At 44.0% G+C, this 21,610-nt stretch overlaps 1 protein-coding gene across 16 annotated transcripts in view; it reads right to left on the bottom strand.

Annotated features, from left to right (window-relative positions):
* The window catches only part of EXTL3 (exostosin like glycosyltransferase 3), a 158,325-nt gene that overhangs the window by 106,665 nt on the left and 30,050 nt on the right, over positions 1–21,610 (bottom strand). For 12 of the 16 annotated variants that reach the window (XM_054821144.1, XM_054821145.1, XM_054821142.1 and 9 more), the window contains exon 2: positions 5,112–5,186. The exons of 1 other annotated variant lie outside the window; for it this stretch is intronic. The gene's annotated coding sequence lies outside the window, so the exon portion shown is untranslated. Of the gene's footprint in view, positions 1–5,111; positions 5,187–17,548; positions 17,808–21,610 lie in introns of those variants that run through there. 3 more of the 16 variants (XM_054821134.1, XM_054821131.1, XM_054821141.1) reach the window with 1 other exon arrangement.

Below are 21,610 nucleotides of genomic sequence, written 5' to 3'. Positions count from 1 at the left end.
CTAGCTGCATGCAACTAGCATGGGTAAAAAGAAGGAGAGAGAGACATAAATATATGTATATAATATATATATGAAGAAGGCAAGGGAAAAAAAAAAGAAAAAACCTCCTGCCAACAGTCCATAACTTTGAACAAGCAGGGGCTGGGACACCCTGGGTAGTGACAGACCAACCTATGGTTTCTGGATGTATTTCTCTCCCTCTCTCCTCCTCCTCATTCCATACATGACCCCTGTCCAGGGGGACTCCACAGCTTGGATTCAGGACTGTATAAGGCAGCTCAATGTGCCCAGGGTGACACATCTTGGCAGGCCAGGTGAGGCTTTAGGTAGCTGGTGTTTTATTACCAGCGCCTGGACAAATCTGTGCAGTGAGATGATTGTAAATTTGTTAACATACTTTCCTGGACACAGCAGCAATACTGGCCTCTTCAGGAGAAAACTGCTCTGAGGACTTTATCTACATACATCTGTAGGTCTAATTTACAGTACTGCTATGCCATGGACTGGTGCAGAAGAGTTGCAGGGCTTTTGGCATGGGACGATATGGTAGAAATGGTCACCTACTGGTACGGTAGAAATGGTCACCATACCCCACCCACACCCTAACGGTGATCACCATGGGCCCCTTGAAACAAGGGGCTGGCTGAGGCAGATGAGGCAGGGTCCTTTGGCTTCTCTAAACAGAACCCTCTGCTCTGATGAGACCCCCCTGCAGTACTGCGTCCACCTTGGGGGTCCCCAGCACAAGAAGGACATGGAGCTGTTGGAGCCAGGCCAGAGGAGGCCACGGAGATGAGGCGAGGGCTGGAGCACCTCTGCTCTGGAGACCTCAGGCTGAGAGAGTTGGGCTGGTTCAGCCTGGAGAAGAGAAGGCTGCGGGGAGACCTTAGAGCCCCTTCCAGTCCCTGCAGGGGCTCCAGGAAAGCTGGAGAGGGGCTGGTGCCAAGGGCAGGGAGTGACAGGCCAAGGGGCATGGCCTGAAGCTGCAGGAGGGGAGATGGAGATGGGATGTGAGGCAGAAATCCTTCCCTGTGAGGGTGCTGAGGCCCTGGCACAGGTTGCCCAGAGAAGCTGGGGCTGCCCCTGGCTCCCTGGCAGTGTTCAAGGCCAGGTTGGATGGGGCTTTGGGCAAGCTGGGCTAGTGGAGGGTGTCCCTGCCCATGGCAGGGGGGTGGAACTAGATGGGCTTTGAGGTCCCTTCCAACCCAAACCAGCCTGTGATTCAACAACAGCAGAGCACAGACAAGCCAGAATGACACTGTGGGTTCTTTGATTTTAAAAGCAGGAAGGAAGCCCTGGGGAGGGTGGCAGAGAGGAAAGAGGAAGAAAAGCCCAATGGCAGGAACAGCTGAGGTGTGGGGGAAGATGCCCTGGGACTTGGAAGATAAGCCCCAGAGGGAAGAACTGCTCTGGATGATGCACAGAGCTCTGACTCAGTGCTGAGGAAAAGGAAAACACCCAAGCATTCCTTAGCTGAACTAAGCCCAGGTTTCCCAGGCTGCCCACAGGGAAACCTTAGGGCAGCACAAAAACCACGGGTATGAGTCAGGGCAGATATACAAAACCACAGACTTGTCACAGCCCCAGGCCTGTCAGTCTGCAGACTGTCACTGCAGACCCGTGACTACGACCCTGCATGTTCCAGCTCTACTTTTTGGAAGCCACAGCACTAATAAAATAAATATCACTTATGCAAAGCACAGGGGATGGAGGGGCATGCCTTTCCCCTGCAGAACCAGTACCTGTTTCATGATGCTGTTTTATATTTATCTAAATAAGAATAATTCTCTTTTGATATCATTTCCCCTCTTAACCAATGGAGAGAAGGAGAAGGTTTAACATCCAGAGTGTTTTTTGTCCCCATTTAGAAGATACAGCGCACACCAGCAGCCATTTACTTTCACCAAATTGCTGCAGGATACAAAGATACATCTCATATCCTGGCTGACAGCTTTAGCACAAAGCCACACAATGTCTGCTGGGGCTCCTTGTTAAATGCTATATTGTTCTAGTGACTCAGTGCACGGGAATGTATCAGGTTTATTCATAGCTTTTCTGATAGAGTCTTTAGATAAGACACAAACTTCTGCTTTAGAAAAAAAATAAGTCTATGGCTTATTATTATGTGGCACATAGAAAATTCCTGGTTTCTTTTCCGGGATTATAAATACCAAGAACTGAAGCAAAAGGACAGGCCCTCAGAAACCTAATGGCTCTTTCAAGCTTCTAGTAAGTAGGACTGTAAGAACATTCATGACTAGAAAAAACAGACATGCACCATGAGCAAAAGTTACCATCAAAAGGAAAGAGGACAGAAGAGTAGTGAAGATGGTCAAAGACATGGAGCATCTTCTGTAAGAAGGGCAGTTGAATTAAATTAGGATGTTTTATTCTGGAAGAGAGACCTCTGACAGGGGACACGGTAGGGATCTACAGCATGGAATTGGCAAACATGCAAACAACAATTCCCTAAACAGGAGCTTATTCCAGTAAACCAGTTGGCAGCAGGTTCAGTTACCAAAAGAGGGTGGTTCATCACACAAAGCTACAGTTAAACTTTGAAACAACCGGGAGCAGGACAGAGGCCAAAAGCACAGGTGGGTTCAAATAACAGCTAAATAAACTGATGCGAGATGAAGGTCATTTCTCCTGGCCACTGCTGGAGACAGGACAGACCTCTGGCCTCCCACAGCTCAGGTGTTCATTTGCCACGTGCCAAGTGGTTAGTGAAGCAGGCAAGAGTCCATGGCATCTTCTGAGAAGAGGAGAAAGAAGCAGAAATTCATCTCCCCCACTGCCCAGCGCTCCGAGAGGACTGCGGGCAGGAGGTACAGGCAGCACAATTCCTCCTTGCAATATCAAACTAATTGCTCTCATTTAGTCTTCTTAATTGCAGTTGTGAGCAGACAAAGACCAGAAGGATGTACATAGCTAAGCCCAGTGCTTGCACAGGAAGCATCAGACCTATGCTCATGTTCATGCAGATGATGCCACATCCTCATAGGAAGGGACCTGCAATACCACCTCCCGCAATACTTAGCTTTGCTAGTCAAGCCAGAAAGCCTCAGGTGATGCCTGAAGAGGAGTCTCCTGGAAATATTTTTATATGACAGCCACAGCCCAGTTATTCAGATATCTAATGCCACAGAGACAGTCTTGCATAAGAATGACTTGTTAAGGACTCCCTTGAAACAGGTTGTTTTCCTGTTCTGTTCCATGGCAATCATAGACCACATTTCTAGCACCTCTTCTGTTCCAGCTCTCTGCCAAGAACAGCCCTTTAGCTCAGCTATCTCCTACTGACCTAAATTCATACACGCAGTCTTCTTGCTTTAATCACAGTCTTCTGCCCTACAAAAGGACTCCAAACCTGAAATCCTTGTCTCCTATGTTCATTCTTCCAGCTATCCAGCCCACAAATGCGTAGCAGCTTCTAAAGGTCAACGTTGAGCCTGCTACACACAACACCAGCCGTAATAAATGTTCTGCAGGCCAAATTACGCCCTCGGGGGAAGCCTATGCAGCCCTGTGGCCTTCTGCGGATTGCACAGCTGTCAGGCTACAACTTACTATGTTCTACTTAAGATATGCAAGGAGAAAGAGAATTCAATGGTATTGACTTATTTTAGCTACTGAAGTCAGCAGATCTGACTCTAAACACACATTGGGATTAGATCTGTCGATTAAGACCATGGCACGATGGCACCATTGGTCAATAACAGCATCATTTGTTCTTCATATGACCTCTCCGCTACTTCCAGTTTTATTTTTCACCATTGCGTTTGTTACAGCAGCTATGTACCAGCTGAGAAGACAGTCCTCACTGTGTCTGGCACGTTACAAAAGTGGGGTAAGATGACTGTCCTGAATCCAGAAGTATAAAAAGCTAAATCGATGCGTAATACATTGGAATAGAACTCCTGAACCAAGGACATCCTGCGTGTCACGCTATACTGGTCAGATCTAGGAGAAGTTAGGAAGCCACAAATAAGTAAGCCTCTTTTTCCCCTTCTTGCACAGAAGCACAGGAATTCTCTGCCCTGCTCCCAGGATGTATTTAAACCAAACCTGCTGACACACTCCAGTCTTAAAGTGTATTATTTCATCCTCTTCATCAATGAACACCCTCAGCTTTAAAATTCATCATCCCATGTCATCCTTAGGGGAGTCGCCTACAAGGACTGTTACAATAAACTTAATTGTGCCGTGGTCTCAGTCAGTCACTGCAGCTCCCGCACTAACCTGCGGTGTCTGCGCCTGTATTTTACATGCGGAAGTAGTGTCCTCCCGGCTTGCAGATGCCTACAGCAGGCAGTTAACTATTTCAGCCCGGCTATGCCACTGCACCAGATGGGCCAAGATGTTCCAATGAACCAGCACTTAAAGCCTCTCACAGTAGCAAGTTTAGAAATATTTGTAGACACCTCATAAAGCATGGGCTCATTATTACAGCCCAGTAGCATGCATGCAAGATATTTTAATGTGTATAAATTTCCCATGAAATAACAATTTTCTCCTTTACTCTCATCCTTACCATTAACTAGGCAACACTTTCCAGTTCTTTTTTCTTACCCTTTCCAGCCCACAACTCAAGCCAAGCCTCATTTGCCTGATTTCACAGCAAGCCTTTATGACTAACCCCTGCGTGTGCCGTGGCAGGTCCCTCATCCACCCTCCTCGCTGAGTCCAACACCTCTGACAAGGCTGGAATAGAGGAGGTGAACCTTTGCTCTCCTGACCCTAGAGCCTCCTCTGCTCTGCAGCACAGGAAGCCACACATGACACGTTGCTAAATTACATGGCAACACCGCTAGTGTTGATTCCCCACAGCCTTGAGCAGGTACAAGATGTAACTGCATCAGTTGTCCGCTCTGCTGAAACGTACACGCTACTCTAAGTGGGATACAAATAAAATTTATCACTTCAGATAAAAGGAGCTGGAGCTGTCAACATCCACTTCTCCCAAAACAAGAGTTAAGCCAAGGGAGCTTATATTTCTAGGATAACACTGTCCAAGCATGCAGACTTACCACTGCTCCCCAGTGAAGTCGGTTTTAAGTCCACATTAAGCACTATAGAAAATCTTATTCCTGAAATTTTAAGGTACTCACTGTACAAGGTGATCAACTGGAAAACTGGAATCTGTCCCTCTTCTGTACTCAACTCTCTATTCATTTGTCTGGAGCCTATCAGAGAGGAAAAAAGTTGTAAGTAAAGACAAAAAGTGACCCAAAAAAAAAAATTAAAAAAAGTAATCAAGAAGCAGGCCAGCGAAGCAATGCAAAACAGACACAGACACACCCACCCACCCCTAAGGTCAAGAACTGAAAGAGCTTGCAAAGCTTCCAGCAAAGTCTCTTAAGCAAATGCTGTGATGTTTGAAAACAACTATGGCACCGGCTGCCTCTGGAGGTTCTCGAGAAGGTCAGACCTGATCCAACACAAGAGTAAAGCAAGATATATAAATAAGAGAGTAGCAGTAATAGCTACATAAAGCCAGTTAGTACAGAGACAGTGAATCACAGCTCTTTTTGACACTTGCTGATCACCAATGCACCAGTATACACGTAGTCAAGAGCATTACACAGGGAAACAAATTTTTCCTCACTGCCCACAAAAACTACTTTATCAAGAGACAGTCCTGAAGGGTTAGATGGGATGTGATGTAGTGTGCACCAAAGACATTCCTTGAATAGATTTGTTGTTTCACCACACTTTATGCCCTTAACAAGGGGGCACTGAACTTCTGCTTAAACCCATTTCGATTGAGCAAAAGATTACCCATAGAATGGTGCTGGGATGCAGACAAAAGGAAAACCCATTGCTAGACATACATGTTAGTATACATCACACACAGACCAATTATGCTTCAGGGAGACATTAAATCCCCGTTCAATTAATAGAGTCACCTCTTAAGATGAGCATTAAATAATTCCCTATGATGTAGCAAGACAACTGGCTACTTCAGTGAATTGGAATTAAAATAACTCCACATGTCTCTACCAACAAAATCCCAATCAAAACTTGCCCTTAGAACAACAAGACGTCAGTAAGGAGGGATGGGGGGCAGGAATGTTACTACTGCAGTGCTATTGTTTGCTGACATTAAAGACTCTTCATCAGAAAATTAAATGATATGGATGCCTTTCATGTTTATCAATAACAGAGCTAATGGTTTTTATGTAAATGCCATTACTTTCAGCCAGATCTGCAAGAGACTCTGAGCCATATAGCGCCATCTCCCCTTGCAGGCAACTCCCCTTCAGGCAGCCAATCTAAATGCAAATTATAATCAAATGGCAAAACCAAGTTTTCTGAATGATACTGAAAACATAAAACTAGGGACAAAGCATACATATCTGAGAACAACCCTCATCTTCTGGAAAGACCTGCTGATCTCATATTGCTTTTTCATCCTGAACATATATAAAAATTAAAGTATAACTTGGTTCTCATTTACAGCCGTATTATTTACCTATACAGCAAAGAGTATCATCTTCCACTCTATTGCCCTCAGTGTTAAAACAAGGGGTAGGGGGGTGTGGTGTAAGTTTTTCTATCAAGTTGTAGAGAGAGGATATTTCTCAGAGATGTTACACCCACAACAGGAGCATCCCTTCAGCAAGGATATTACATCAGAGCAATAACAGAGCTCCAGCCAGACTTTTCAGAACAAACAGCACTTCTACATTTTCAGGGGGAAATTTCTCCTTGGAACAGAGTTGTTTGTGTGAGACGGAGGAAAAAGATGTTATCACAGGATGGTTATTAGGAGGCAGAGATATAAAACTGTTGTCAGCACAAGAGGCACCGTTCCTGTAGCATAAAAGCTTTTTTGAAGAACACTTAAATCCCAACCCCTACCTGGAGTCAAGTCAGGTGCTTTCTCAGCACTGATTAAAACAAGGTACCAATGGCAAATCTGAAAATAACTAATATTAGAAACCGCACTGTTTACTAAGTAGAATGCACAGAGGAGAAACTAATGATTAAAACAGAGGCCAAAAATCTGACAACCTGACTACAGCACAAGTCTGCAAGTGAGTCTTGGAGGGGACTTGCTCTAACTACCACAAGCAGCCAAACACCAAAACTACCACTCCCAAAAGGGGCACACGTCCTCGGAGGGATGCAGCTAATTAACCATATAGCTATACACGCTCGTTACACGGGTGAAGAGCTTAGCACTTTGTATGTTTTGAAAGCACATACTACAGAACAGTCATAGAGCAGGATCTCCTAATTAACAATAATAACCAAGAGACCACTTCTGTAAACGGCTGGATTTAGTGATTTAGCCAGCGAGAGGACATGCAAAGCTGGGAAGCAGAGACACAACACAGCCCAGCAGACACCTGGCTCACTTCTTTGGATATCTATAGTTAAATAGTTTATCATTGTGCCTCAATGTCTATGAGTGAATGTGCAGCCTGTGAATAAAGGACCTCTTATTATGCAAGGCCCTGCTAAATCTGATTAGTAAGGTTTGACTACCCATCTCAAGAGGTCATTAAATTAAAAAACACAGCCTGGACTACCTTGTCTCAGAAGCTTTTCATGTGGGCCAGCATTTCGGAGAACTCAACTTCTTTTTCAGCTGTTCTGACATACTTCATGGTTGAACAATTACTCACAGATCTACTGTTCTATATAACAAAACTCTGGTTTTCAATGCTCTATCACTACTTGGGATTGCCGAGGCTCGCCTCTCCTCCTTCTCCCTCTAAGCCTGGTGAAGCAAGTCTTGGTGTGTAGCCACATGGTGGGTCTTCTCTAGCAAAAGGAGACTAAACCCCAACTTAGAGCTTGTCACCACACACGGGATCAACCTGTGAGTGGTGAAAAAAAAAGGAAGAAGCCCTTCCAGAACAAGTATATATTCTCTTTTCCCCAATTCGGACATTTCAGCAATGCAGTTCACGGTACAAGCCCACGAACAGATGTCCTGGCAGAAGTGGCGAGCGGCCGCGTTGGGACGCAAACGAGCGTTCAGGCATGGCAACTTGAGGAGACGACTCTGCCACTCCAGAAAACATGTTGTGCAACCGCACAGCAGTGTGTCAGTGACGGTGCCACTCAGCCACCCGGGATTTCACACCCAGCCACCATGTGCAAGCATAATCTGATTTAGCAGTCGTATTCTGACTTCAGCTGTCAAACCACAACCATGGTACATTTGCTGCAGCGGCGGGCGCAGCAATGTGCTTGTAAACCAGAGCTGTTCCTGTAGCAAAGCTATTTCCTCCCAGAACCTGAAGTTCAAAAATCAGAAACAGTGTATCTGTACATCACTGCCCAGCCCTGCTATGCACAAGCCAGCTGCCACTCCCACGCTGCTGCACACAACCTTGACCATCAACTTAACCAAGAAGTTAGGTGCCAACAATACAAAGACGCCTTTCCTTTGGGTGGCAGAAACTTCCAACAATCACTTGAGTTTTGCCAAGGGACAGAACAAAATTTGAAATATTTCCCCTTGCAAACTGCTTCCTGGTGGTTCCTGTTCTTAGCTGTACAATTCAAGACCATGCTAAACTTACTCAGCACTATATTTTTTATTGTTTCCCCCCAAAACACTTTCTATCATCACAGGCACTCACACACAGCCTGTTGCTTCCCCCGCTAAAGCTCAGGATTTTCCCTTTGCAAGAGTTCAGGTTTATGCACGCCAAAATGCTCTGTTCAGCAGTCTTTTCTTACTGCCTTTTGTGAGAGGCTTCATGCTATGATGAATGTGTAGAAATGCAAAGCAGAAGTCCGTACAAAAAGAAGCCAGTGTGTAGAGGTGGTTTTGTCTTAAAAAGAAGAGGCAGGAATGACTTATCGCTTGATTAAAGAGCTCCAGTCTGCATTTTTATTAGATATATTTAGACACGAACAGTTAAAAAAGAGGGGGAAAAAAAAGAAAAAGCAGTTATATTCTTAACATATGGCCCTGGATCAGTCACATGGATATAAACAAAAATAGGCACAGCAGATCCTCCAAACACGGGCATGGAAATCATTTTAAATGGTGCACATGACCTAGAATATTTCAAGTAATACCAATCCACACAAAGGTGTGACAGGATTTAGCTACTGCAGGGCTGTGTCTTCCATCGCACACACCTGTGCACATCACAGATACTACAGAAGACAGTAAGAGGGAAGAAGAGTAACTCCTGCTTCCTCCTAATAAACGCACGCACACTCAGACCCTTTCTATCCTTCTAAGGAAAAGGAACTGCTCTCAGCACTGCCTGTAAGCAGAAGGTCCAACTAATGCTGAACTTCACAGCATACCTGAGGCATACATATCTGAGGCATCTCAGCACTTGCTTGAAGACAGCTTGGAAACACACCAACACTAGGCTTTTCACCACTCTTGTGCTAGGACCTCACCACACCTTGCAGTTAAGGTATTTCTCTAATGCTCCTATTTGTATTTTTTCTGACTTCATTACACAGAGTTTGAGGAGTTCACAAGCAGTCCAATGCAGTGAAAAGGCAAATCATGCTGTATTCATTTTCCAGTGGAGAAACTGAGGCACAGAAGAGGCATATTCTGCCTAAATTAATTTCCTATCATCTCAGTGGTAAAACTGAGCGGATATCCCAGCCATCAGCCTCTTCACTACCAAGTGTCTTCTACAGCACTGCTGCAGCCCAGTGTCATGCCAGGCAGCTCCCTCCTCATGCCATGGCCTCTGTCCTGCAAGAAACACACAGCTCCAAGAGGAAACCTATTTCAACAAATCCAGAGTCAATGTATATAATTCCGGCCTGCACAAAGCACAAGTTACTAATGTAAATGACACCTCCCTAGCTTAACAGAGATGATAAATTACGGCAAATCATATACGTGGACACTTGCACTGAACAAAACAAGAAGGCACGCCCAGAGCAAGCATGCCTTGCAACCACTAAACACACGTTTCTGTGCTGTACGTGGGCAGCAACTGCTGTCCAGAATATTTTAACAGCAGAAACTGTACTGCTTGCTGTAGAAGGAAAAAAACCCACCACCACACAAAAAAAAACCCTGAAAACATTCTTCTTCATAGTGAAAGCCAGAACATAAGAAACAAGCAATATAATTATTTCCACACAAGAAGGAAAATAAACCCAAGAACACACATATGGAAAGAAAAAAGCCTCCAAGACTGGATTTGCAAGATAGTTCAGGGGCTTCCATGCAGGGCTATAACCTCACAGCAGAAGTCAGGAAGAGCAACAGCTACAGATAAACCACACTACAGGGCTGGTGCACACTGCTATAAGCCCAGAGCATCTCCTCCTCTGCCCCCTTCCCCACCCCAGTGCTGGCCGATTCATAAAAACCCAAACTCCCCTGCCCAAAATCTCAACAGCACTGAGGCTCGCTGCAATAATGCGCTGGCTCCATTTCAAGTGCTGGCTCCATTTCTGCCCCCCACAGCCTGCAGTAGCATCTGCACTGAGGAAGCACCCCAAAGGCAACGCAGAGCCTGCAGTAGCAGGTGCCCTAAAATCCTACACATCCTTCAATGTGTGACCGAGTTTCAGTGTGCTTAACGTTACCTTTTCTGGAGCAGCCTCTGTTACAAGCAGAAAGAAAAACATTTTCCTGCCTTTTGCATCAAGCACAAACCACCTATCAGTGAATGCTGGTCCACCCACCTGCCCAGAGAAACTCATTCATGCACTACACTATCCCCTCCATCCCAAGAGGATGTGTTCAGTGCATCCGGCCCTGTACCAGCCCAGGTTCCCCAATTAGGATAGCACTGGGCCCAAAATCCTTTAAGGTTGCAGGCAAACAAGCCTTCAGCAGGAGCAGAACCAGGCTCCCACCACACTGTGCTTCCTCCAGATAGGAGGAGCACGGCTTGGACACACTCACTCTTCACTGACAAGTAAAAGCACTTTAAAGAGGGCTTTTTTCCCCCCTTCACTTTGTTTTAAGCGGCTGAAGAATTTCCTCTGTGAATGCTCCCAATTGTGGCTCATGCTGAGTTATTTTTAAAAGCAAAGAACCAGATTTTCAAGACCCTGAATGAGGAAATGCAAAGCTTTTATTAAGCAATAATAGCCCAGACAATGGTCACAATTTCCCAAGGGTCTGAACACTGCAGCTGACAATAAGCTTTATTCCTCCACAAAACCCCCTTCACAGGGCTCGGAGGGTTTGCTTTGTATGATCTAGTCTCAAGTTAGAGAGTTAAAACAAAAAGCACTGTGGTCATTTTCAGTGTGATTTCCTCCACCAATGCACATCTGATCAGAGATACAATAATCACTGGGAAAAGACCCTTTGCACTATCTCATTCCCTCCTTTGCTAGTGCAGCAAGAGCCCTCCAAGCTGGCTACCAGGACACCACCCCATCTAGCCAGACCTTTCCCTTGTGGATGGATCACAGCTCACAAACTGGCCAATCTTTCCAGGGTCAGGAGAGTGAAACGAAGCCCACCCTTCAACTTTCTTCATAGATATATGAACCACCATACAATGATTCTCAGTAAAATGGTCAGAAACATGCCTCAAACCTCAGTTCTGCTACCGTGTGGTATAATCAGATGCAACAATCACATCAGCTCTTCCTTCTTCAGAGGAAGAGGAAGTTGCAACTTCAAGGAGCTCCTACAGTCTCCAAAATTCCCCAGAACCCAAGGTTTGGCCTCACATAAGACACTTCTCATTCAATAAGGTGTCGCTGTTGGCCACAACCGATTACCATTACACCTAAACTAGCTGGTCTGGCACTCTCTACGGCTGGCAAAAGAAACAGGCACTTCTGGGGCACATAAAACTTGATTGGTTCAAGATGTCTACTTAGGACAAGATGAACCACGCTACAGAAATGGTTGTTTTTCTCTGTTGACTATAAAGCAGACCACAGAAAAAGAAAACAAACAAACAAAAAAAGAAACAACCCTGTAGACAACTACACCTATACAAATGAGTCCCAACCTAAATGTCTCCAACTCAAATGCCCTCACCTTAAATAGCAAAGAAGCTAACACCATAAATTCATGAGTTCAAACCAAAGCCAGAGTATTTCTACCCTCCCATCGTCTCTCCTCTTCCTTGTCCAGGTGAAAGCACAGTGTGGCTGCACAGCAAACTGAGGTTACAACTAACCTCGCAAACAAGAAGCAAGCTTAGATTCAATCTGATCACTTCCCAGGCTGGTCTACCACACAGCCAGGCAACAGAGACCACAGGACCTCTTTTTTCCAGCTTACCACAACTTCCAAGGGGTTATGAAAACATTTCCTGATGTTCTGTATATCTGTCAGTCAGTCTATAACCACAAGAGTTTACATGCCCAAAAGGAGAAAATATTTCAATATCCTCCACAAATACCTGCACCACTCCTGCTGCTCATGCACCCTCACCAAAACAGCCACCACGAGCTGCAGATGCAAAATATCACTGCCTGCTGCATCTTTCCCCCTTCCACTGCTCATAGAGGTAGAGACACTGGAAAATGGTTTCAAGTTTGTCTACAACTTCCTAAGGGAGAGAAGGAAAAGGTGCTTAGAGGATTTATTTCAAAATACGCTTCGCCCCCTTCCCTTTTTCAACCCTGCCTGTAAAATCAGACATAAGGCAATAGCATCTATCATCCTTTGTCTTTTTTACCATAAACTTCAAGGACTCTTGACTCAATGTAATCCCTCAACTTGGCTTAAAATGCTACTGAAAAATTATTAGTAATCTGCTTGTCTGTAAAACAGCTGTCTGCTATATGTACAGGTAACTGCACACTCTGTCCAGAAAAGTATGCAGAAATTCTGGATATGTTCAGAAAAATAGATGTACACAGAAAATGAGGATGCCAAACACACCCAGATATTGCCATTCAGAGAATTCACAGAAGCACTTTTTGTGCAGCAACATCTGTAAGTCAAAGCATATTATTTTCCACCCTCATAATCAAGAGATTTGCTAGATTATCTAGAGATCTGTCTGATCATGACAGACAAAGCTGTTGAACCTCATGCAGCTGCCTGAATGCACGCTCAGGCAAAGAGCTTACTCGTGACACCGAACAATAAACGCAGCCCCTTCAATGCTCACTTCCAATTAGCAAAACTCTTGGTGCAACGAGGAAAGAGCCCATCACAGCAAGAGGAGTGGCCACAGGTGACAAATGTGCATGCCAGCAGCCGCTGCTTGGCAGACAAACTGCAGTCCCCGTCTAACAAAGTGAGGATCAGAGGCGGACCGCAGTCAGCACTTCATCTGCAGTCAATGAGAAGCCAGAGAGACTGGAATATCGTTAGGAGGACAGATACCAGAACTTAAAAAGGCAGCCTTGACAGCAAGTGTAGCTTCAATTAAAAAGCTGTATTTGCCAGACTCCAAAATGCTCCTCAGCATCCAATCATCTAACTGTTGCTTAAAGACATACCATTATAAGAAGGAACTGGGTATCAGCTGGCTGAGCAACTAATCCTAGCCAGATGCTAGAACTATGAGCAAATAGGTCAGTCATATATCCTACACCATTCAGGGCCCTCCAACAGGGAACAGTCACGCATCACCACTCATGCACCTGTGAAAATGGTTTGAGAGGTTCCTCACAGTCCCAAATTCATTTGCCAAATGATACTTCATTTTGTGGTTCAGGGGAAGGCAAATCACAGGCCACCTCATTGCTGAGAAGCCTTTTCATTGCTATCTTTCCCAATCATGTTATGCAACAAGTAATTCACTCCTACACATGTAGGAACAAAAATGCCCTTCAGCATTAATAACAATTCTAGATTACTATAATCTTAACAGAAATAAGATCACAGAGATTTTATTATACAACTCTGCAAATTACTTAAATCAAGCAAAAAAGCACAAGACTCCTTTTCTGCTCTTAGTCTTCATGCCTGCCTGTGAGAGCGCACACAACAAAACTAAATACAGCTGTTAACTTTCAGATGCAGTTATAACAGCTATTTATTGACCTGTGGAGGATCCAAGCACGTACCTCAAAAGCATGTGCCAAGGATAAGTTATTCCAGGTACTTTAAAGAATGCTGCTTTCAAAAAAGAGTGGTGATAGATACTATCTTTGGAAAGATTCAGAACTGTATTGCACTGAACCTTCATTGCTGTCAATGACCTTTACAGTAATACGATAAATATTTTAGCATATCATGAATTTGCTGCATTACATTCGCTCTCTGGGCTACTGAGGATCAGCTAGGAACTGATCAATTATAGGCATAAATCTCTCACGAAGCCGAAAGCTACAACGGAGACTTTGCTGCCTGCATCAAAACTGTGGCGCAAAAAGTTGGAGGGGTGAAGAGAAAAAAAGGTGTCTTTAAAAACAAACAACACAACTCATGAGCTCACTGTTTATATAAGCTTCCACCAGATTCACTGTACCAGCAGTGAGATCCCTGCAAGGGAGCAGGACTGGTCCTACAGCTGCATCTTTATTGTTTTGGATCCCAAGATTCATTTTTGCCAGCAACAAACCTCTGAAAAAAAATAACCTCAAAAAACCACAAGCTTCCCAGGCATTTGAAGGGCAGGCTGCACAGTAGCTCTGAAACACAAGGGAAGTTGCATGTTTTGCTCCAGTGCTGCCATCAGCTCATTCGGATGACTCGTACGACTTCAGACGCCTCTTGACATCTCCATTTCTTGTCTGCTTGGAGACATCAGTGCTTTGTCATTTTGCAGTAGCATCTCAAAAAACACATGCAGTTGTCCATATCACCTCAACCCAAGGAAAGGAGATGCCATGGTATCTTTCTAGATACCCTTATCTCCACAGAGAGTAAAGCTTCCACAGAACCCGTGAGGCCAGTAGATACCAGCACTGTGTCTGCTGATCTATGCAGAAACCTCAGCCAGCCAGATTGTCTCATTTTTTTGGATCTCATTTTCAACAGATTAAGAAAAATTATCCCAGGGGTATGGCATCAGACCAGAATGCAGATCATTTCCAAGACATCTGTAATAGCACACAATTAACAACTCCTCAATTTTGTCTTATGACCTCACTCATTAGGAAGAGTTTTTCTCACCCTCAAATAACATCTTTACAAACACTCCCCCCCAAGTCCTCGCCAAGTCTTTCCTTACTGCCATTATAAGCCTGAGGCTTTTCTTTCTTCCCCTTGAGATGGAGTGAAGGTAAGATCTTAATTTCCTCTTCCATCTGCAATGAAACTGCATATACACATGTGCCAAACAAGCTAGAATTACACCATTAATTTCAGCTTAGTCAGCTGACTAAGTCAATATTTGACAGATACTTAGCAAAGACTACAATTTATTTAAATTGCATTGTGCCCACAGGAGCAGATATAGCAAAGGATGAGAGACAGCAGGACACGCTGCTTGGGATTTGGAGGACAAACACTAGGTAACCACAGATTTATTTTGGATGGAGATCTCATTGTCAAAAAAAGAGGGGTTGAGGGAATAGAAGGACCAGCTTCTCCTGAGATCAGTCCTCCAAACCAGGCCTGCTTCACGAGAAACAACCAGCCCTCCTGCAAACAACACTATGCGCGAGCGAAACATCTCGTCTTTCAGAGAGGCAGGGTTGCTAAGGCAATCAAACAAAAGGACTGTTGTCTGAACCAGTCCACAATTTCTCAACACATCCTCATCACTGCTAGCTATAGGGCAGTTCAGCCCATACAAGAAGTTCCAGCTAAATTCAGTCTCTGTCGCAAAACCGTGCATCTCCAAGCAGTTCTTAAGAGCAGTTAATGTTTTCTGGTATCTTCACAGCTGCTCCACAGCTGGCAGAGAACAGGGAAATTCTGAGGAAAAGGATTTATGTGAAAATAATGCCAAAGAGGAGCAAGTCAAGTCAGCAAGCAGAGTGTGAGGAATAAAATAATAATAAACAGAACAGATCAAGCACAATTGCACCATAAATTGCAACTGGCCCACTACTCTTACTCATGCTTTTCAACAGAAACCATGGAAAAAGTAAGAAACCATCAATCGCAGGACAGTCTCTCAGCTTCCCACCCCCTTCTGCAATTTTTATAAGCTTCTGAAATCCAGTTGTTTAAAACGAGCACATCCCAGCAGATATCGATGCTGTGAGTCAGCAATGTCTCTTCACAGATGTCATCTCTCCCAAAGTGCCTGTTTTCCAGAGCAACATCTCCAGACCAAGCGCAGCGTCAGCGCAACTCGCTCTCAAGAGTTTTCTGCCAGCACTGTTTAGAGGAAGAAAAAATGCTGAAACCACCCAGCATGCCAAGTTGGTTAATGACATCGCAAAGAAATAGGTTTGCCCCAGATTGTGTCAACTTTTAATATGAAGCTGTTCCAAGTCAGAAGACTGACATTTTTCCCTTTTCAATATAAAAAGCTAGGGAAAAAAAAAAAGAAAGCAGCAACTCCTTTAACTGCCACTTCAATTTCTCATGATAGCATCTTCTCTCCTCCATCATCACAGGCAGATACTAAAGCTTCTGGATCCCTCTAACCCCGCTGCATGTGCTGGTTCATCCTGCTTGTTGGCAAAGTGCTTTGCCCACACGAACCCTGGGAAATGGTACCAAAACTGAAGATTAAAGGAATAGGTCAGTGAAAAATCCCAATAAACAGAACATCCCAGGAGGGACTGGGGGGGAATTGTTGATACAAACCTCCCTCTGACACAACTAACCACAGTAAGTCCCCTCCTGTCAGCAGATACGAAGTATTACACAGGTCAGAGCTGCCACCAGCAGAGAAAGCTGCTCACAAAGCTACACGCATGAAAACTAAGCGCTCCTTGTTTTGTACAGAAGTGTCTAGGAGAGGAGAGTCCAAACACCAAGTAAGCAGTGCATGTGCAGCCCAAAGCAGCTGCAGAGCATGGAGTCTCCCACTCAGCAGTGGCTCTAGGACCTTGCAGGGAGCTAACCTTGCTTGGCAAAAGGAAAGGGCCTGCAAAGACACAAGATCCAAATTCAGAAGAAACTGTTTCACAGTGCTGCTGCTCAAAGAGATAGCTTTGTTTGGGTTTGTTGTTGTTTTTAAATTGTCACTGAGTAAAACTTAAAAAGATACATATCAAGGTTTATAGCAACATTTTCTCTTGCCCCTGGACAAACTCTTTAGCTACAGAAGCTGAAGGAAATCACACCGACAGCAGTGGACACACATACATATCCTGCATTTGAAAGCACAAAGCTCTGCTGAATCTGGGAACTAGAAAGCCTGACAGATTTTAACTCTAGTTTATCCCCTCGCAAATTAGCTACTGTTTAAACGTGGTGCTTGGGCATTCATTGTATGTTTGGAGGGGATTTCTTATTTTGTTTTTAAAGGTAAACCATTCTTGTGCTCACAGCTTGAGGAACATCATTCGTTCCTAACCTAACAGACTCAACAAAATCAAGGGGTAGATCAAACTCTTTGCAGGAGCCCTGCAAGCAGGGAAGCACACGCCTAAACTGCTTTGCAAGTTCAAACAGTAGAAGATCTTATCTAAAATTTAGCAGGAAATACAGAGTGTCCCTCAGGTCTATTCAGATTCCAGGATGAAAAGCCCACTTTTTCAAGTAATAATATGCAAAAATCAGCCTGATTAGGGGGCTGAAATCACATATGCTTCTGCTCACCCAGCTCCAGTTCAGTGTCGATCTAAGGAGGCGTGGTTGGGTCCCATTTGATTCTTCCACTCATTTCTGTCATCTATGCAAGTAACTCCAGCATTTCAGTCCTACTAGATACCATGCTGCCTTAATGGACCAGACTGAGAGGCAGGGACGGACCAGCTGCGAACTGAGCTACTGGAGATATTTCGGTGTCTGTTCTCTTGTTCCAGCTTGGACACTCATTTTGGAGACTTATTTTCCCTTGAGAGATGCAGATCTCCGTCAGTGCAATTTTGTTTCTCAAAACTTGGCAGAACCCTCATTTTGCAGCACCTGCTCTTTGACGCTTGTTTCACAGAGCTTTCTTTGGTGTATTTGAAGGACCAAGCTCTCACAGCCTCTCCAAGTACAGCTTCGGAAAACACACGGTGCAATGGGCTCTCATGTGAAAACTCACACTTAAACACTGAGTTGATCTGAGAGATTTCACGCAATCTGTTTTTCTGACCCTTCAATCTCAAGAGTTGTCAGATTTTAGAGAGGAAAGAGGAAGAACACCAGAAGAGACATTTCAAAAGGGTAAAAGGAGGAACCACTGGTCTCATCCCCGAGAAGAGTAGGTTTCACACAGACGCACAGTTTGACACCCTCTCAGATGTTTGATATTTTCCTACATACCAAACCTGCAGTGGGCTGTGACCACAATCCAGTGACATTGAGGAATAAGATTTCACAAAACTTTTGCTAAACCTTTGTTAAAAAAAAAAAAAAAAGAAAGCAACAAAAATTTGTTCTAAACCTGGCAAGGTTCTATGACCTAATCACATCACAACCTTTTAAGATACACAAAACCAAAATCCCAAACAAAATCCAACAACAAACCACAGCCCTTTCATCATCATGCCTCTAGACATTCAAAAATACAGTGAGAATTTTCTCCCTAAATTAATAAATAAAGCATTATCTTGAAATAACACCAAGGACAAGCAATTCTGGCTAAAAACAAGCAACCAAAAAAAAAAACCCACCCCAAAGTTTCAGAAAACTACATCTGTATAAGTCCTGTTAAAGACAGCTTAACCTTTAAAAAAAGCCAGAACTGTAAAAAAATACAGAAAAATAGGCTTTGCTGTCAGAATGTAATTAAAAAAACCAAAACAACTCAATTATGCTCTATATCGAGATAGCCAGGAGCTGATCTGGAATAGAGTCAAGCAAACAAATTTTCTCTACGAGATTCCAAAAGGTCATTGCAAACAATTACTAAAATGCAATTCTGAAAACAACATATGCTGATTCTTTTTTTCAAATTAACAAGATATCTTTACTGCTCTAGTTGTTACTTCGAAAGAGTAATAATGCCAAGGATTGCATAGCCAGTTAAATAATTATGAGTACCAGGGAACCATTAAAATTGCATTTCAACGTGTGTAGGCTACAGAACTGTTTGTTTCCTCTTCCTCTCACTCTGCTTTTGCATAATGCAGTTCCCAAAACAGATCTCATCTGCAGTTAAACTTGGGCCAAAATTAAGGCATTCCTTCCCATGTATGGGAAATAAGGGATATTATTAATTTCAATTCTCAAAACAGAAGATCAGAAGTCATAGTAAGAAGGCCTCAGAATGAAGAGTCAGGCAATAAAAAGAAGCGCCAAACTCTGAAAAGATTTGTGCCAGTACCACATCTTTCCAGTTGTCTCACTGCCAAGCAGCCTTCAAAATGGGGCATTTTCTTCTTTCAGTGCAACTCCAGTCCCCAGTAACAGGAACTGCATGTGTCAGCACAAACCTCGGTTTCATCCAGCAGCATGCAGGAACTGAAAAATGAGCATCCTCTTCCAGTGACCTTCATAGTCATATACAACAGCGAACCATTCTTGTCCATTCAGCACGTTCATTTGTAACAAGTCCCCCCGCTTCATTAAATTACCCTTGTTGGTCCTGAGCAGACTCTAGATTTGCAATAAAGATAAGAGCGGCAGAGCAGACCTCTGACACAGCACAGCAGCTCTGTCACTGTCCCACTACCTACCCTACATCTGCCCAAGCCTTGCAATGCTCAGTCACTCCTATCACTACCAGCGGAAGGGGCCAAGCACATACAGGCATTGCCCTCCCCAGGTAGGAGGTGCCCATCCCTACCATCCCCTCCAGCAGCAAGCCCAGCATCATGCTGCTCTGCCTCTTGCTTTGCCTTTTGAGTAACAGAAACAGGCTAGCTCCTACCGGGCATCTATTCCTCATAGCCATGGGGCAGCAAAATTCAGAGTACCAGAGCTGAGTAAAAATATCAAAATACAGAGATACTCCCTGCCTCCTCAGCAATGCGAATGCTCATTATCTCACATCATCTTAGAACCAGGTTGGGACTCCAGACAGGAATATCCTAATGCAGGATCATTAAGACAGTAAACTAACAGTATGAAAAGGGGAGAAGGGGTGCCTAGCAACCGCCCTCCCCAAATTCTACTACTAAGGGAACACCTTGCAAAAAACCCACAAGCAGTTTGGTGTTGGGGTTAGATGACAAGGACCACAGAGCCGAGACAGGGAAAGGGATCAAGGCTATCCCTTCCAGCAGCAAACTATGGAATCAGTTCAGCCACGTCACAAATCCTGAATCCAAAGGTTGGCATCAACAAGTACTGGGCAGTACTTCCCTACACCAGAGAAGCACTGCAATACACTCAGATACTATGGAAACGTTAATCTCTATTTCCTATAGATTTATAAAGCACAGAAGCAGGGGAAGGTGACAGAAGAGCTCAGGTATAATCCCCTCCCTCCCCAAAAGGCTCTACATAAACACACAAATAGACAGTACACAGTATGAGGTAACACAGCTCTCCCTCATACGTAAACAACAGCTTTTGGTAAACAGGCTAAGAATAGGTACAGGGACAGCAAAGCATCCAAGCAAGACACCCCTGCAAAGTGGCATTAAGCTCGCAAGAAACATTGGCAACGCTGCTTTTGCTCTAATCAGTTTTAAGAAGAGGAAATTCACTTTGGTTCTTTTTATAATACCTACTCTATTACATTTGTCAAACAGCTGCCACTTTCTGTCCCAGATATAACTGCTTTCAGTGATAACCAAAAGGATCGCCGTGTCTGCGCATGTATTATAAATCAGAGATACATATTAAAACAGACTGGAGATCTGTCTAGAGATTACATGTCACTCCTTCCAACTCAATGGAATTATACAGAGACGCAGGTCGGTGCACAGCCTGGGTCATACTTGTATAAACTACTCCAGAAGATGCTGTGGGCCTTGCTGCCTGAGCAATGTCATCTGAAATGCAAGCTCAGTAAAACAGACATTCAACTGAGGCAAAAACATCTTCTTCCCCGACAGCTCCTTTGACAAGGAAGAAATAATTGTGTTGTTTGGCCTTTCTAATCAAAATCATCATTGTCTTGGCAATGTAAAAGTCATTTCCAGAGAAAGAGCAGGTCTGAATCCTGAGGGGTTGGGGGCAAATTAGCTTCTGTACAAAAGCCTCAAGATACCTGCCAGCTCCAGCTCAATCCTTACTCCTAACTAAATACACCCTTGAGACAGTTGCAAAAGGCTTGCTGCTATTTATCACTGCCACAAAGTAAAAACAAAGTCAGAAGACCCTGGAGGCAAATGTGAGAAACCAACTGCAAGATGTCTTTGAATCTTTTTATTATTTTCATTGAATCTTATTTTTTGTTAAGAATTCTAAGGTTAACATCAGTAACACTTTGCAGATGTTACTGATTTACCGCAAAGTAAGGTAGCCTCAAACCTGTTTTATAGGTAAGAGGCATAAGAACGCTGTAGACTATGAGAGCCCAACAACAACAAACCCAGAGATCTTCTGGGTGCATCAAATCCTGCCTGCTCTGCTAGAAAGGAACCATGTCAGAATCAACTCTACATTCTGCTTTTAGCGAGATCAACGAAATAACAACCACCCAGGACTTTTTTTTTTTTTTAAAACAAGATTACTACAAGGACAGTTCTTGCTTTTCTCCAGGTCCTTAGTTTTTTTTTTCCTGATGCACGGTTGAGAACTTGCAAGGAAAGGCTTAACAACAACTAATTGTCAGACGCC

Source organism: Grus americana, chromosome 3 (assembly GCF_028858705.1).
Source record: "Grus americana isolate bGruAme1 chromosome 3, bGruAme1.mat, whole genome shotgun sequence".
Lineage (NCBI taxonomy): Eukaryota > Metazoa > Chordata > Aves > Gruiformes > Gruidae > Grus > Grus americana.
Note: the sequence above shows the minus strand (reverse complement) of the source record. Positions and strands in the feature narration are given on the sequence as shown.